The sequence below is a fragment of the Oncorhynchus gorbuscha genome, linkage group LG19, assembly GCF_021184085.1.
Source record: "Oncorhynchus gorbuscha isolate QuinsamMale2020 ecotype Even-year linkage group LG19, OgorEven_v1.0, whole genome shotgun sequence".
Taxonomy (NCBI): domain Eukaryota; kingdom Metazoa; phylum Chordata; class Actinopteri; order Salmoniformes; family Salmonidae; genus Oncorhynchus; species Oncorhynchus gorbuscha.
Window position 1 is genome coordinate 56,704,366 of NC_060191.1, and position 18,994 is coordinate 56,723,359.

The following is an 18,994-nucleotide window of genomic DNA, read 5'->3' on the forward strand; positions in this document are numbered from 1 at the left end:
GGACACTATGTGCATGTCCCACATCTGTGTCGTTCATCTCTAAAGGGACACTATGTGCTTGTCCCACATCTGTGTCGTTCATCTCTAAAGGGCCACTATGTACTTGTCCCACATCTGTGTCGTTCATCTCTAAAGGGACACTATGTACTTGTCCCACATCTGTGTCGTTCATCTCTAAAGGGACACTATGTACTTGTCCCACATCTGTGTCGTTCATCTCTAAAGGGACACTATGTGCTTGTCCCACATCTGTGTCGTTCATTTCTGAAGGGACACTATGTGCTTGTCCCACATCTGTGTCGTTCATCTCTAAAGGGACACTATGTACTTGTCCCACATCTGTGTCGTTCATCTCTAAAGGGACACTATGTGCTTGTCCCACATCTGTGTCGTTCATCTCTAAAGGGACAATATGTGCTTGTCCCACATCTGTGTCGTTCATCTCTAAAGGGACACTATGTGCTTGTCCCACATCTGTGTCGTTCATCTCTAAAGGGACACTATGTGCTTGTCCCACATCTGTGTCGTTCATCTCTAAAGGGACACTATGTGCTTGTCCCACATCTGTGTCGTTCATCTCTAAAGGGACACTATGTGCTTGTCCCACATCTGTGTCGTTCATCTCTAAAGGGACACTATGTGCTTGTCCCACATCTGTGTCGTTCATCTCTAAAGGGACATTATGTGTTTGTCCCACATCTGTGTCGTTCATCTCTAAAGGGCCACTATGTACTTGTCCCACATCTGTGTCGTTCATCTCTAAAGGGACACTATGTACTTGTCCCACATCTGTGTCGTTCATCTCTAAAGGGACACTATGTACTTGTCCCACATCTGTGTCGTTCATCTCTAAAGGGACACTATGTGCTTGTCCCACATCTGTGTCGTTCATTTCTGAAGGGACACTATGTGCTTGTCCCACATCTGTGTCGTTCATCTCTAAAGGGACACTATGTACTTGTCCCACATCTGTGTCGTTCATCTCTAAAGGGACACTATGTGCTTGTCCCACATCTGTGTCGTTCATCTCTAAAGGGACACTATGTGCTTGTCCCACATCTGTGTCGTTCATCTCTAAAGGGACACTATGTGCTTGTCCCACATCTGTGTCGTTCATCTCTAAAGGGACACTATGTGCTTGTCCCACATCTGTGTCGTTCATCTCTAAAGGGACACTATGTGCTTGTCCCACATCTGTGTCGTTCATCTCTAAAGGGACACTATGTGCTTGTCCCACATCTGTGTCGTTCATCTCTAAAGGGACACTATGTGCTTGTCCCACATCTGTGTCGTTCATCTCTAAAGGGACATTATGTGCTTGTCCCACATCTGTGTCGTTCATCTCTAAAGGGCCACTATGTACTTGTCCCACATCTGTGTCGTTCATCTCTAAAGGGACACTATGTACTTGTCCCACATCTGTGTCGTTCATCTCTAAAGGGACACTATGTACTTGTCCCACATCTGTGTCGTTCATCTCTAAAGGGACACTATGTGCTTGTCCCACATCTGTGTCGTTCATTTCTGAAGGGACACTATGTGCTTGTCCCACATCTGTGTCGTTCATCTCTAAAGGGACACTATGTACTTGTCCCACATCTGTGTCGTTCATCTCTAAAGGGACACTATGTGCTTGTCCCACATCTGTGTCGTTCATCTCTAAAGGGACACTATGTGCTTGTCCCACATCTGTGTCGTTCATCTCTAAAGGGACACTATGTGCTTGTCCCACATCTGTGTCGTTCATCTCTAAAGGGACACTATGTACTTGTCCCACATCTGTGTCGTTCATCTCTAAAGGGACACTATGTACTTGTCCCACATCTGTGTCGTTCATCTCTAAAGGGACACTATGTGCTTGTCCCACATCTGTGTCGTTCATTTCTGAAGGGACACTATGTGCTTGTCCCACATCTGTGTCGTTCATCTCTAAAGGGACACTATGTACTTGTCCCACATCTGTGTCATTCATCTCTAAAGGGCCACTATGTACTTGTCCCACATCTGTGTCGTTCATCTCTAAAGGGAAACTATGTGCTTGTCCCACATCTGTGTCGTTCATTTCTGAAGGGACACTATGTGCTTGTCCCACATCTGTGTAATTCATCTCTAAAGGGACACTATGTGCTTGTCCCACATCTGTGTAGTTCATTATGGCAATTGGAGTTGAGATTTGTGACTGGGTGGAAAGCTCCCATTTAAAAGCATTAAACTCCAATGTGTGTGTGTGTGTGTGTGTGTGTGTGTGTGTGTGTGTGTGTGTGTGTGTGTGTGTGTGTGTGTGTGTGTGTGTGTGTGTGTGTGTGTGTGTGTGTGTGTGTGTGTGTGTGTGTGCTTGTGGGCATGGGCGTCTCTGTGATGGTGTGTGTGTTGTGGAATGATGAGGGGTTGTGTGTGTGTGGGATGGGGGTTATTGGTTGTACTCTGGACTGAGATACTCTGGGGACCCAGTTGGAGATGGCTGTGTGTGCAGGACAGGGCGGAATGTGACAGGGTCTCAGGGGAAATACACCTGTATGTCTGAGGTGGTCCCCACTTGGTCAGGAGAAGATCTCTACAAGCTCCTATCACATATCACAGAAATGCATTATTACGTAGCAGAGCTCGGAGAGATACTTGGGAATATGTAGGGCTACAGATCCCCTTCATCTTTAACCTGTTTCCTCCCCTTCATCTTTAACCTGTCTCCTCCCCTTCATCTTTAACCTGTCTCCTCCCCTTCATCTTTAACCTGTCTCCTCCCCTTCATCTTTGACCTGTCTCCTCCCCTTCATCTTTAATCTGTCTCCTCCCCTTCATCTTTACCCTGTCTCCTCCCCTTCATCTTTACCCTGTCTCCTCCCCTTCATCTTTAACCTGTCTCCTCCCCTTCATCTTTAACCTGTCTCCTCCCCTTCATCTTTACCCTGTCTCCTCCCCTTCATCTTTACCCTGTCTCCTCCCCTTCATCTACACTGATTGAAGTGGATTTAACAGGTGATAGCTTTCATAGCTTTCACCTGTATTCAGCTGGTCAGTCTATGTCATGGAAAGAGCAGGTGTTCCTAATGTTTTATGCACTCAGTGTATTTGATTACTGAGAAGTATAGGAGAGTATAGAAGCATACTGAGAATTGCTTTACAATATACACTGAGTGCACAAACACTGCTGGGTTTTTCACATTCAACAGTTTCTTGTGTGTATCAAGAAGGGTCCACCACCCAAAGGACATCCAGCCAACGGCAGGCCAGTAGTCCAAAAGGGCTCAGGCTACATTTAGTCAACTGACAGTCCAGTACAACATTGGTGCCTATAGGCCCATAAAAGAATGCACAATTCGTTGTACCTTGACCTTACAGAGTTCCACTTCTTTCAGCTAAAAAAACCCCAAGAAACTGTGGTTGTAATGGGCTAAGAAACAAAAACACTGGACACTGGAGAAATCCCGGTTCCTGCTGTTTCACGCTGATGGGAGGACTAGGGTATGGAGAAAACCACATGAGTACGTACGTCCATCTTGTCAATATTACAGGCTGGTGGTGGTGGTGTGATGGCGTGGTGTTTTCAGAGCACACATTGGGCCCCTTGATAGAAGTGGAGCAACGTTTGAATGCCAACCAACGGATATCTGAACATCATTGCCAATCAGGTGCTTCCCCTCATGGCAGCAGTACATCGATCTGCCAAAGGATTTTTTTCCCGCACGATGCCCCATGCCACAAGGCCAGGATTGTCCGGGAACGGTTCCACAAACATGAAAGTCCATTCGGCTTCACTGCAGTGGCCTGCCCAGTCACCAGATCTCAATCCAATTGAGCATCTGTGGGATGAGATGGAACAAGCTATTCGGAGTCTCCTTAATGTTTTGTAAACTCAGTGTATATCGGACCATTGAAAAATGCCTCCGAATATAAGATATCACTGAGAAATACTCAAGTATTCATCAGAGGACTGCAACTGGATGTATGAAATCATATGAATGTGGAAAAATGCACGAGAACACTTGAGAGCAGAGCTCAATGTATTCTCAGCCAGCTGCCTTTGCCACTGCCTATGGCAATACATGTAAGATTTATGAAAATCATGACATTACACAAACCATGGGACAACATGTTTAGAAACTCATTTACTCTCATTAAAAACATACAAGTCTATCTCAACTTTACTCAGCAATGTCAGGGTTTATGGACATCATCAAGCCTTCTTCGGAAAATGAACCCTCGTGGTCCAGATTTCTGTTGTGGAATGTGTGCTGGGTGTTGAAACGCTGAGTAAGACACACTGTACAGCATTGCTCTTAGATATGCATAGGTCCTAGGATTGACCTGTGTGGTATTAGAGGGGGGGGAGAGAGAAGGCCCTGCTCAGCAATAATGTCTGGTTCATCTGCTGCTAGTCAGCCTGTAATGAATGAGTCCCCAGTGTGAGATCAATAGATCGGTGAGAAATCATCCGCTGCCCGACAGCGAAAGATGAGCAGGGAGCCAATCTGTCAATAAACATTGCCATGGATCCCCCTCAATACCCCTGCCACACCTTTTTCCTGGGATTCCTGTGTTGGGTCAGCACTACATGTTTTATCCCTGAGCCCAATGCAGGGAGGACTGTGGGGGACACACACAGACAAACACACACACACACACAAACACAAACACATTCCAAACTATAATGTGACTAGCAACAGCCTCTCAGCCTGTCCTGCTGTACTGAGTATACCTCTCTGCCAGTATTGAGCTGTGAGCGAACCAGCCTGAAACACCCCTCTCTGACAAGATCAGGAAAGCAGCACCTGACTTCAAGTAGTGTTGAGTCCTTACAGTGGTGGCCGTGGCCGTCTCTGTATTTGAGGCAAAGTTACATGTTTTCTCTTGACATTTGTTGTGGGGAATGTGTGAGAGCTCAGGACTGGGGCTGATATCACCTGTCCGCACAAAGACCCACTCTTTGGTTTGAGATGAACAAGTAAGAGCACAGAGGAGAACCCAGAACGGTGTGTAGCCGTGTGTGAGTATGAGTATGTGTGTGTGTCTGTCGTCTCCCTTAGACCCTACCTCCAATAATGAAATAATGAAGCCGGGGCTCTGGAGATGACTCCTACCCCCCCAGTGCAAATAAAAATATCTAAACACAAAAGGAAGACAGAAGAAAAGTAGTAAAAAATAAGGAAAATATCTGTGGTTCAACTGTCAGTTGTGGTGATGAATGGAAATGGACCTCTCTCCTCTCGCTGCTCTTAATGCAATCACTTCTGCATGGCACAGCTGCCATCTCTGATGCTGGACCGTTTTTGTGAATTCTGAGCAAATTACCCCGTCAGAACCCAGCGGCGCCTGTCCGTCAGAGGGATGTCGCAGAGACAGGTGACTGACAAGAGGCACAAGGGAAAACAACCAGAGGAGGGGATGGGGGAGAAGGAGAAGGAGGGAGATTGAGAGGAAGAGGGAAAGTGAGGGGGAGAGGGGGAGAGGGGGAGAGGGGGAGGGGGGAGAGGGGGAGAGGCAAAGGGAGAAATAAAATGAGCAGAGGGCAAAAAATCAAAAAGGGGGTATTTTTTTACCCATCGTCCCTTGGGCATGGCAATATCAAGTCAATCTGGGGGCTAATTCATGTCAGGGCTTGAATCCTATCTCCTTGAGAGGCGAGCAGAAGGTTGATGGAGTTGGATGCACAGGATGATAGGGCACAACAATTGCAGGCAGGAATAAAGGCTGGTACCAGGAAGCCCTCTTTCCTCTCTGAGAGCATACCTCTGACCTTGACCTTGTCCTTGCCACTCACAACTTTCTCTCTCTCACTCCCTCTTTCCTCTCCTATTCACAATACATTTTCTCATTCTGTGGCTACCAGTGAATTTGGACCATCTGGGGAATAATTTTTTCTTCCCAAAGTGTGTTTTGACAAAATACTGTAATCGTAAAAGGTGTGTTAAAGTTAATATAATATATAATAATATATATAATATTACAATGCGCTAAACATGCTAGTTGGTGCGAATTACATTCAGGGGGGAGAAAAAAGTGATCCCATTATTCGTCAGAGGTGTAGACAGCCCCACTATTAATGATATCTAATGAGGTAGAGGATTTGGTCTGTTTTTGACGGGCATGTGGACAGGACCCCCTTTGTCTCTGTCGCAGCCCCGCCCCTCTTCATGATCCAACTGGCTCATCTCTGGGGCTCTGCTCCATCTTCACTCTCTACTGCACGTGCTCAGAGCGAGTGAGACGCCGGCGAGATGTGTTACCACGGAGGTACCGGCAGCTGCCAACAGGTACACGGCAGCAGGGCTTACCACAGACTGGCAGGGGGTAGCCTAATGCACCTCTCTCCCCAACGCCTCCCCCCAAACCCCCTTTGCTTTCCAACAACACATTAACGCATGGTGCAACCTCAGAATCGCAAAGAAACGGCAGAAAAATAAGCACTTGAATTTAGAATCAGACACGCAGCGAACGCAAAACCCATGAAAAGGGAGGGAGGTGGATTTTGGTTCTCTCTCTGTATTTGTATGAAGGCTTTGATAAGAAAACAAACATCCTGCCGGTCCGTTGCACTCTGTTTGGTGAACTACTGGGTTATTGAGGGAGCCCAGTCAAGGAGTGAGAGAGAAAGTGAAAAAGAGATGGAGAAAAATAGCTAGAGATGAACAGATGAAAGGAGAGAAAGACAGAAAGAGAGAAACAGAAGATGATGGATAAAAGTGAGAGAAAGAGAAAGAAAGGGAGAGTGAGCGAGAGGGAGAGAGGATAGAGGTAAGAGAGGTCAGTCAGAGAGTCCCAGACACTTAAAACTCCTGCGGCCCATCAGCGGCCCATCATGGATAAAGATATTTAGCCCAGTCAACTCAGACTACCCCTCTCACTCCCCCCTCTGCCTCCATCTAAACCCCAGCACCCAAATAGAGTTCACTTCTAAAATAAACCCCAGCACCCAAATAGAGTTCACTTCTAAAATAAACCCCAGCACCCAAATAGAGTTCACTTCTAAAATAAACCCCAGCACCCAAATAGAGTTCACTTCTAAAATAAACCCCAGCACCCAAATAGAGTTCACTTCTAAAATAAACCCCAGCACCCAAATAGAGTTCACTTCTAAAATAAACCCCAGCACCCAAATAGAGTTCACTTCTAAAATAAACCCCAGCACCCAAATAGAGTTCACTTCTAAAATAAACCCCAGCTGTCATGTTTGTCATTTATTATCATGTCTTGTCCCTGTGCTCCCCATTCTATTCGTTTCCCTCTGCTGGTCTTATTTGGTTCTTTCCCTCTCTCTCCCCCTCCCTCTCTCACTCTCTCGCTCTCTCTTCTCTCTATCGTTCCGTTCCTGCTCCCAGCTGTTCCTATTCCCCTAATCATCATTTAGTCTTCCCACACCTGTTCCCGATCCTTTCCCCTGATTAGAGTCCCTATTTATTCCTTCCGTTCCTGTCCCGTCGGTTCCTTGTTTAGTATTCACCATGCTGTGATTGCGTTTCGCCCTGTCCTGTCGTGTTTTTGCTGTGATTGTGTATCGCCCTGTCCTGTCGTGTTTTTTGCCTTCATCAGATGCGGCGTGTGAGCAGGTGTCTCTGTCTACTACGGCCTGCGCCTACCCGAAGCGACCTGCAGTCTGTGGCCGCTTCTCCAGTTATTCCCCTCTACAGACTAGAGGATTTCTGTTATTCCCTGTTTGGACTTAAATTAACTCTGTTTCTGTTAAGTCGCTTTTGGGTCCTCTTTCACCAGCTTGACAGAAGGAACCGACCAAGGAATGGACCCAGCGACTTCAGACGCTCGTTACACTGCCGTCAAGATCCAAGGAGCCATGCTCGGCAGACACGAGCAGGAATTGTCTGCTGCTCGCCATGCCGTGGAGAACCTGGCCGCTCAGGTTTCCGACCTCTCTGGACAGTTCCAGAGTCTACGTCTCGTGCCACCTGTTACTTCCTGGCCTGCCGAGCCTCCAGAACCTAGGGTTAATAACCCACCTTGCTACTCCGGGCAGCCCACTGAGTGCCGCTCCTTTCTCACGCAGTGTGAGATTGTGTTCTCTCTCCAACCCAACACATACTCTAGAAAGAGAGCTCGGGTTGCTTACGTCATTTCACTCCTTACTGGCCGGGCTCGAGAATGGGGCACAGCTATCTGGGAGGCAAGGGCTGATTGCTCTAACAAGTTCCAGAACTTTAAAGAGGAGATGATTCGGGTTTTTGACCGTTCAGTTTTTGGTAGGGAGGCTTCTAGGGCCCTGGCTTCCTTATGCCAAGGTGAACGGTCCATAACGGATTATTCTATTGAGTTTCGCACTCTTGCTGCCTCTAGTGAGTGGAACGAGCCGGCGCTGCTCGCTCGTTTTCTGGAGGGACTCCACGCAGTGGTTAAGGATGAGATTCTCTCCCGGGAGGTTCCTTCAGATGTGGACTCTTTGATTGCTCTCGCCATCCGCATAGAACGACGGGTAGATCTTCGTCACCGGGCTCGTGGAAGAGAGCTCGCATCAACGGTGTTTCCCTGCTCCGCATCGCAACCATCTCCCTCCTCTGGCTTTGAGACTGAGCCCATGCAGCTGGGAGGGATTCGCATCTCGACTAAGGAGAGGGAACGGAGGATCACCAACCGCCTGTGCCTCTATTGCGGAGTTGCTGGACATTTTGTTAATTCATGTCCAGTAAGAGGCCAGAGCCCATCAGTAAGCGGAGGGCTACTGGTGAGCGCTACTACTCAGGTCTCTTCATCTAGATCTTGTACTACTATGTCGGTCCATCTACGCTGGACCGGTTCGGGTGCTACATGCAGTGCCTTGATTGACTCTGGGGCTGAGGGTTGTTTCATGGACGAAGCATGGGTTCGGAAACATAACATTCCTTTCAGACCGTTAGACAAGCCTACGCCCATGTTTGCCTTAGATGGTAGTCATCTTCCCAGTATCAAATTTGAGACACTACCTTTAACTCTCACAGTATCTGGTAACCACAGTGAGACTATTTCTTTTTGATTTTCCGTTCACCGTTTACACCTGTTGTTTTGGGTCATCCCTGGCTAGTATGTCATAATCCTTCTATTAATTGGTCTAGTAATTCTATCCTATCCTGGAACGTTTCTTGTCATGTGAAGTGTTTAATGTCTGCCATCCCTCCCATTTCTTCTGTCCCTACTTCTCAGGAGGAACCTGGCGATTTGACAGGAGTGCCGGAGGAATATCATGATCTGCGCACGGTCTTCAGTCGGTCCCGAGCCAACTCCCTTCCTCCTCACCGGTCGTATGATTGTAGTATTGATCTCCTTCCGGGGACCACTCCTCCTCGAGGTAGACTATACTCTCTGTCGGCTCCCGAACGTAAGGCTCTCGAGGATTATTTGTCTGTGTCTCTTGACGCCGGTACCATAGTGCCTTCTTCTTCTCCGGCCGGGGCGGGGTTCTTTTTTGTTAAGAAGAAGGACGGTACTCTGCGCCCTGCGTGGATTATCGAGGGCTGAATGACATAACGGTTAAGAATCGTTATCCGCTTCCCCTTATGTCATCAGCCTTCGAGATTCTGCAGGGAGCCAGGTGCTTTACTAAGTTGGACCTTCGTAACGCTTACCATCTCGTGCGCATCAGAGAGGGGGACGAGTGGAAAACGGCGTTTAACACTCCGTTAGGGCATTTTGAGTACCGGGTTCTGCCGTTCGGTCTCGCCAATGCGCCAGCTGTTTTTCAGGCATTAGTTAATGATGTTCTGAGAGACATGCTGAACATCTTTGTTTTTGTCTATCTTGACGATATCCTGATTTTTTCTCCGTCACTCGAGATTCATGTTCAGCACGTTCGACGTGTTCTACAGCGCCTTTTAGAGAATTGTCTCTACGTAAAGGCTGAGAAGTGCTCTTTTCATGTCTCCTCCGTTACTTTTCTCGGTTCCGTTATTTCCGCTGAAGGCATTCAGATGGATTCCGCTAAGGTCCAAGCTGTCAGTGATTGGCCCGTTCCAAGGTCACGTGTCGAGTTGCAGCGCTTTTTAGGTTTCGCTAATTTCTATCGGCGTTTCATTCGTAATTTCGGTCAAGTTGCTGCTCCTCTCACAGCTCTTACTTCTGTCAAGACGTGTTTTAAGTGGTCCGGTTCCGCCCAGGGAGCTTTTGATCTTCTAAAAGAACGTTTTACGTCCGCTCCTATCCTCGTTACTCCTGACGTCACTAGACAATTCATTGTCGAGGTTGACGCTTCAGAGGTAGGCGTGGGAGCCATTCTATCCCAGCGCTTCCAGTCTGACGATAAGGTTCATCCTTGCGCTTATTTTTCTCATCGCCTGTCGCCATCTGAGCGCAACTATGATGTGGGTAACCGTGAACTGCTCGCCATCCGCTTAGCCCTAGGCGAATGGCGACAGTGGTTGGAGGGGGCGACCGTTCCTTTTGTCGTTTGGACAGACCATAAGAACCTTGAGTACATCCGTTCTGCCAAACGACTTAATGCCCGTCAAGCTCGTTGGGCGTTGTTTTTCGCTCGTTTCGAGTTTGTGATTTCTTACCGTCCGGGTAGCAAGAACACCAAGCCTGATGCCTTATCCCGTCTGTTTAGTTCTTCTGTGGCTTCTACTGATCCCGAGGGGATTCTTCCTTATGGGCGTGTTGTCGGGTTAACAGTCTGGGGAATTGAAAGACAGGTTAAGCAAGCACTCACGCACACTGCGTCGCCGCGCGCTTGTCCTAGTAACCTCCTTTTCGTTCCTGTTTCCACTCGTCTGGCTGTTCTTCAGTGGGCTCACTCTGCCAAGTTAGCTGGTCATCCCGGTGTTCGAGGCACTCTTGCGTCTATTCGCCAGCGCTTTTGGTGGCCGACTCAGGAGCGTGACACGCGCCGTTTCGTGGCTGCTTGTTCGGACTGCGCGCAGACTAAGTCGGGTAACTCTCCTCCTGCCGGTCGTCTCAGACCGCTCCCCATTCCTTCTCGACCATGGTCTCACATCGCCTTAGGCTTCACTACCGGTCTGCCTTTGTCTGCGGGGAAGACTGTGAGAGCCGCCAATAAACGCAGGATTAAGAGTCCAAGGTATTGTTGCGGCCAGAGAGTGTGGCTTTCCACTCGCAACCTTCCTCTTACGACAGCTTCTCGTAAGTTGACTCCGCGGTTCATTGGTCCGTTCCGTGTCTCCCAGGTCGTCAATCCTGTCGCTGTGCGACTGCTTCTTCCGCGACATCTTCGTCGCGTCCATCCTGTCTTCCATGTCTCCTGTGTTAAGCCCTTTCTTCGCACCCCCGTTCGTCTTCCCTCCCCCTCCCGTCCTTGTCGAGAGCGCACCTATTTACAAGGTACATAAGATCATGGACATGCGTTCTCGGGGACGGGGTCACCAATACTTAGTGGATTGGGAGGGTTACGGTCCTGAGGAGAGGAGTTGGGTTCCGTCTCGGGACGTGCTGGACCGTTCACTCATCGATGATTTCCTCCGTTGCCGCCAGGATTCCTCCTCGAGTGCGCCAGGAGGCGCTCGGTGAGTGGGGGTACTGTCATGTTTGTCATTTATTATCATGTCTTGTCCCTGTGCTCCCCATTCTATTCGTTTCCCTCTGCTGGTCTTATTTGGTTCTTTCCCTCCTTCTATCCCTCTCTCTCCCCTCCCTCTCTCACTCTCTCGCTCTCTCTTCTCTCTATCGTTCCGTTCCTGCTCCCAGCTGTTCCTATTCCCCTAATCATCATTTAGTCTTCCCACACCTGTTCCCGATCCTTTCCCCTGATTAGAGTCCCTATTTATTCCTTTGTGTTCCGTTCCTGTCCCGTCGGTTCCTTGTTTAGTATTCACCATGCTGTGATTGCGTTTCGCCCTGTCCTGTCGTGTTTTTGCTGTGATTGTGTATCGCCCTGTCCTGTCGTGTTTTTTGCCTTCATCAGATGCGGCGTGTGAGCAGGTGTCTCTGTCTACTACGGCCTGCGCCTACCCGAAGCGACCTGCAGTCTGTGGCCGCTTCTCCAGTTATTCCCCTCTACAGACTAGAGGATTTCTGTTATTCCCTGTTTGGACTTAAATTAACTCTGTTTCTGTTAAGTTGCTTTTGGGTCCTCTTTCACCAGCTTGACACCAGCACCCAAATAGAGTTCACTTCTAAAATAAACCCCAGCCACAGACACGTACTGCGATTAACAGTGTCTCATCCTTTCTCTCAAAACAGCAACACACATGGACCGACACCTGACACACTTTCACGGACAAAATTACACAGCCAGGAACTGGACTGGCATCTGCCTTTCCAGCTTCTATCACCCTCTCTGTCTGTCTGTCTGTCTGTCTGTCTGTCTGTCTGTCTGTCTGTCTGTCTGTCTGTCTGTCTGTCTGTCTGCCTGCCTGCCTGCCTGCCTGCCTGCCTGCCTGCCTGTCTGTCTGTCTGTCTGTCTGCCTGCCTGTCTGCCTGCCTGTCTGTCTGTCTGTCTGTCTGTCTGTCTGTCTGTCTGTCTGTCTGTCTGTCTGTCTGTCTGTCTGTCTGTCTGCCTGCCTGTCTGTCTGTCTGTCTGTCTGTCTGTCTGTCTGTCTGCCTGCCTGCCTGCCTGCCTGCCTGTCTGTCTGCCTGTCTGCCTGTCTGCCTGTCTGCCTGCCTGTCTGTCTGTCTGTCTGTCTGTCTGTCTGTCTGTCTGTCTGTCTGTCTGTCTGTCTGTCTGTCTGTCTGTCTGTCTGTCTGTCTGTCTGTCTGCTGCCTGCCTGTCTGTCTGTCTGTCTGTCTGTCTGTCTGTCTGTCTGTCTGTCTGTCTGTCTGTCTGTCTGTCTGTCTGTCTGTCTGTCTGTCTGCCTGCCTGCCTGTCTGTCTGTCTGTCTGTCTGTCTGTCTGTCTGTCTGTCTGTCTGTCTGCCTGCCTGTCTGTATGTCAGAGACGGATGAGGACATGTGAAAATATCCAAAGTTGTGTTTTTCTTCTTAATTATGGCAGATCAAGAGATTTAGTATTCCCTCTCAAGACCACAACTGTCAAAACATTGGGCACGAAAGCTAGCTCTCCTCCCACCTCCCCTTAAACATTTCCCCCTTCCTCCTCCCTACTTCCCCTCAGCCTTTGAGCCGGTGCCACGGCCCACCCTTCCGAATTCATGAATGCAGAGCTGTGTGAGTGGGCATATTTTAAAAACATGCATGTTTGTGTGGGGGCGCAAGGTTGGAAGGGGGTTTGTGTGGGTGTCAGTCCAACATGGCAGGTGACAGTTGCTCATCACATTTCATTTTTTTCTTTCGATAACAACATTTAGATTTGTTAGTTAGGCATTTAGGTGAGCACTGTGTGAGGCACCTGAACTGTGTCTGCCCTCAAGTTCAGCCTTGAAGAAACAGCAGCTGTCTGCTACTTGCCTGCATTCTCTCTGTCTCTCCATCTACTGTGAGAATCACATCCCTTAACCTGCATGTCCCTCTGTAACCTCTGACCTTAACCTCTGCACTAATACCTTGAGCTGCCAATGTCATGGTCGGACGGGTTGGCAACAGGGCCCTCTAAAGTTCTCTCCCACCCCTCCCCCATACCTCCATCCAACCTTCATCCAACCCCCATGGCACACAGACAGATAAATGATTTCTATTTGTCCTCTGCGGCGAGGAAAGAAGTTACTGATACAATCCGCCAAATGATGTCAAGGATTTGTCAGCAAAGCTTATGAATGACAAAAACACCCCCAACCACCCCTCCAACACCCTTCCAACATCTCTGCAGGCCAGGAAGATTGAGAGCCAGGACACTTTATTGATTCTACCCTCCCTCACCACCTCCCCCATCGCCCTCACCTTCTTAAATGGAAGCTAGGGCTACAATGGAGAGAGCGGCAGCTTTTGTGTTCAAAATGTGTCTAAAAGCTGTCTGTCTGTGGGGTTTAGGAAGGTAGGGATTTAATTCGATATTAAGATCTAACACTGGTTTCCAGCAGTTCTGTTCTGACTAAAGGAGGGGGGGACGCTGTCTGGCTGGATGGGATCACATCTCCCCTTGCTTCCCCTTACTTTGCCCTGTTGTTTGGGAGAAAGATCAGGCAGATGGATGGCTGGAATATGGATCAACTTTGTGGAATTGACAAAGGGAGGTGTGGGGGGGGGGCGGTAGGAGCAGAGCCGATGGCATTGAGCAACATCCTGACGGTGGGTACAATGCCTTGGCCATGCAGGCTCTGTGGCTGACAGAAAAGAGGAGAGGACAAGTAGACGGGGAAGGCAAGATAATCTGTCTGGCAGATGCTGCAGAATGGAGAGCAAACAAATCAGGGATGGAGAAAGGAGAAGAAGGGGGTTTGAGGATGACGAGAGGACATTGGAAAGGTGATGTGCAGTGTTAAACGAAATCCATATAATTCATGTCTAGTTTTAATCCCAAATTAAAGAGATAATGAAGTCCAGAGCATAGTACTATTCTGTACAATGCGTCCAAAATATAACCAAAGTATGGTTATTGCCACTGTACCTATTAATGTGATTTGTTAAACTCAGGTTGTGAGGGAGTCTCAGGTTATACACATTCTTCCCTCTGCCCTATCCTGTCCTGTTCTCTTCGCATTACAGGAGAACACACACGGACTCCCTACCATCTCCTGAGGTAAAGCTCTTTGGCAAACACTGCTCTGATTAAAACAAACAGGCCAGTGAGCCTCTCTGTCGGGGGGCGACAGGGCAAATAGGCCCGACGCAGCAGGAGGGCCTGAGACAGAAGCAGCACCACACTACAGACAGACAGTACTGCAATGAGTCACAACGAGGTAGCACAGCTCTGAGGGGCTGAGACAATGACAGGTCGCAGACGGAGGTGAGTCACAGACACCACAGTAAGGGATTAGTAATAGCAGTCAGTTACAGACAGTACAGAGTTAACCTTCTTGAGTAGCACAAACTGCCACAAAGTCACTAACAGTGATCCGTCGCTAGCGGTTACAGACAATATACAGCAAAACAAAACAATAGGGGAGTCACAAACTTAACATTCACAGACTTAACAAAACATTCACAGACTAAACGAAACATTCACAGACTTAACAAAAACATTCACAGACAAAAGAGTCACAGACTAAACGAAACATTCAGACTAATCAAAACAACAGTGTTGGAAAAAGTACCCAATATTCATACTGTAGTAAAAGTAAAGATACCTTAATTGAAAATGACTCAAGTAAAAGTGAAAGTCAACCAGTAAAATACCACGTGAGTAAAAGTCTAAAAGTATTTGTTTTTTAAGTATACTTAAGAATCAAAAGTAAACGTACAAAACATTACAAATTCCTTATGTAAAGCAAACCAGATATCATCATTTTCTTGTTTTTTAAATTGACCAATAGCCAGGGGCATGGTCCAACACTCGGACATCATTTACAAATGAAGCGTGTTTATATGTTTAGTGAGTCCATCAAATCAGAGGCAGTAGGGAGGACAAAGGATGTTCTCTCGATAAGTGTGTGAATTAGACCATTTTCCTGTCCTGCTAAGCATTAAAAATGTAACAAGTAATTTTGCTTGTCAAGGAAAATGTATGGAGTAAAAAGTACATACTTTTTTAGGAATGTAGTGAAGAAAAAGTAAAAGTTGTCAAAAATATAAATAGTAAAGTACAGATACCTCAAAAAATGACTTAAGTAGTACTTTCAAGTTTTTTTACTTAAGTACTTTACACCACTGCAAAACAGTCACAGACTAAACAAAACAGTCACAGACTAAACAAAACATTCACAGACTAAGCAAAACAGTCACAGACTAAGCAAAACATTCACAGACTAAACAAAACATTCACAGACTAAACAAAACAGTCACAGACTAAACAAAACATTCAAAGACTAAACAAAACATTCACAGACTAAACAAAACATTCACAGACTAAACAAAACAGTCACAGACTAAACAAAACATTCACAGACTAAACCAAAACTGTCACAGAGTCATTGAGTGTTCGAGTCACAGAACTCTTTACAGAATGGACCTGACCCTGGTGTTATTTGATGTTTTATTACCTTCAGGTCTGTTATCTTCAGGCCTGTCTACAACCTCAGCTGTACAACCTGAGCAGAAAGAGGAGTAGTGGGGGCTACCTAGTGGGATGGAGGAGGTGAAAGGGGAAGGGGGGAATTAGACCATCATACATCCGATGGCTGTCATTTCTCGATGCACTCAATGCTTTTAATGTATTGGCTTAAAACAGCACGGGATCCTGCCAAGATTAAGTATTGGATCTCAAGGCATTAGGCGAGCATGTGAAATCACTCTCGATGGTCTCATTCTCCCCTAATTCAATTAGGCTCTTTCCCAGAGCAGAGCATGCTGGGACCAGGGATTCTCTCTCTTTTTTTCCCAAGGAGACGAGTAGTGCAGACCAAGGCTGTGTGTGCTAGGTGTTGGGGCTGAAACCCATATTTCTGTCCCTAACACCACCCTCCATCCCTTTCCCCCCCCCTCTCTCTCCCCCTACCCTCTCCGCAGGCTAGCACCCCAATAAACATCTGATGCCGAGGGGTCAGCCAGAGTCCCATGTCATCATCACCGCAGAGAACAGAGCAGCTCTCTCTCAGCCAACCAGAGCACAGCTGTGCTGAGGTCAGCTCTATTGGGCCATGATGTCATGTATGTAGCTGGCAGGATAGAATAGGGCAAGAGGACGCTACGCTGTGATTGGCTGGGAATCATCATTTAGAACGGTGTTATTTTCATTAACTCTATCATGGTTTTATTGCATTATTAAGGGGATTGAAACTGAATTGTAACGAGGCATAAGGAACAAAGTGAGGCCATAAAGAAGTCAGTTTAACTTAGAGTGAAAAGGGCTCTAAACTGCATAGCTTGAAAGTTTACCTAGAGTTGACACTTGGACTGGACAGTGCTTTACTTTGACTAGGACTGTAGCCACTGTGGTGCTGAGTTTCAGTAGTAACACTCCTGAGAGCTGACCTTATGAAGGCTGACTGCACATTGGGGAGACGACCTCTGACCCTGCAGGCAACTTCCATGACCTGTTCCTCACCTCCGATTGACCTCTGGACTGTGAAAACACACACACAAACACACACACATTCTCTCACCCTCTCTCCTTTCCCCATTAAGTATCCCCCATTCATATTTACAGAGGCTTACAAACAGGGCTGCGTCGTTTGGCTGCTTCTCCTTGGATACCCAGTCCGTCTGCCACTTATCTGAGGGATTACTGCAGTGGGGCCAGCTACCACAGATTAGAGACAAAGGCCAAATTAAAACAGGGGCTATCAACAAACACAGGGACAAGACGACAGGGAACTGATCCAATTACACCGATAACCCACAGAGCCTGGGCACTGGAAGAGACACTCTGAGCTGGGACAAACAGAGCCTGGGCACTGGAAGAGACACTCTGAGCTGGGACAAACAGAGCCTGGGCACTGGAAGAGACACTCTGAGCTGGGACAAACAGAGCCTGGGCACTGGAAGAGACACTCTGAGCTGGGACAAACAGAGCCTGGGCACTGGAAGAGACACTCTGAGCTGGGACAAACAGAGCCTGGGCACTGGAAGAGACACTCTGAGCTGGGACAAACAGAGCCTGGGCACTGGAAGAGACACTCTGAGCTGGGACAAACAGAGCCTGGGCACTGGAAGAGACACTCTGAGCTGGGACAAACAGAGCCTGGGCACTGGAAGAGACACTCTGAGCTGGGACAAACAGAGCCTGGGCACTGGAAGAGACACTCTGAGCTGGGACAAACAGAGCCTGGGCACTGGAAGAGACACTCTGAGCTGGGACAAACAGAGCCTGGGCACTGGAAGAGACACTCTGAGCTGGGACAAACAGAGCCTGGGCACTGGAAGAGACACTCTGAGCTGGGACAAACAGAGCCTGGGCACTGGAAGAGACACTCTGAGCTGGGACAAACAGAGCCTGGGCACTGGAAGAGACACTCTGAGCTGGGACAAACAGAGTGAAACACACACACAGATACACAGGGAGCGACAGAGAAACCACACACACACAGATACACAGGGAGCGACAGAGAAACCACACACACACAGATTCACAGGGAGCGACAGAGAAACCACACACACACAGATACACAGGGAGCGACAGAGAAACCACACACACACAGCTACTCTAGCCAGGCAGCCACCTTGCCAAGTAAGGGTCACAGGCGACAAATGTGCATAGACAAAAGCTCCATTGGTCTTCGCCAAATACCTATGTTTCAGCATTGGTTAATTTTAGAGATGGTTTTGTTGTACAGTATTGTACACTGAGTGTACAAAACATTGGGAACAATTTCCTAATAGTGAGCTGCATCCTCCCCCTTTTGCCCTCAGAACAGCCTTAATTTGTCGGGGCATGGACAAGGTGTCGAAAGCATTCCACAAGGATGCTGACCTATGTTGACTAAAATACTTCCCACAGTTGTGTCAAGTTGGCTGGATGTACTTTGGGTGATGGACCATTCTTGATACACATGGGAAACTGTTGAGTGTAAAACCCAGCAGCATTGCAGTTCTTGGCACAAACTGTGTTGCGCCTGGCAACCACTACGATACCCATTCAAAGGCACTTGTCATTTGTCTTGCCCATTCACCCTCTGAACGGCACACGTACACAATCCATGTCTCAATTGTCTCAAGGCTTTAAAAAAACGTATTTGACCCGTGTCCTCCCCTTCATCCCCAATGATTGAGGTGGATTTAACAAGTGACATTGATAAGGGATCATATCTTTCACCTGGATTTCAGCTGGACAGACAGACAGTCATGCAAACCTCTATCTTTCCTCTAGGCCAATCCTCCACCAAATCATTACCGCCACAGCTCCATTGTGTTAATTGGAGCCATGCTAACGATGCTCCTCTCCCGCTCTATAAAAGCAGAAGGAGTCGTCGCTCCCACTACCCTGGCTCTCCCTCCAGCTACACAGGTAATTGAATTGTGGCAGGGCTCTGGCTCTCGGTAAACTGGCTTGTTTTAATAACTTCACTAGATTACGTTTAATAAGTGTGCCTTAAACGCTCTTTTAGTCGGGCCGGGGTGGATGAGGAAGGGCAAATGTTATAATAGGAATGAGGAAAAGGGAGAAAAAAATGATCCAGACCCGCTTTGGGGACAGA

The 18,994-nt window shown here is 47.9% G+C and overlaps 1 pseudogene; it reads left to right on the plus strand.

Annotated features, from left to right (window-relative positions):
• LOC124005750 overlaps positions 1-18,994 on the plus strand; it is a 36,825-nt pseudogene that overhangs the window by 12,802 nt on the left and 5,029 nt on the right.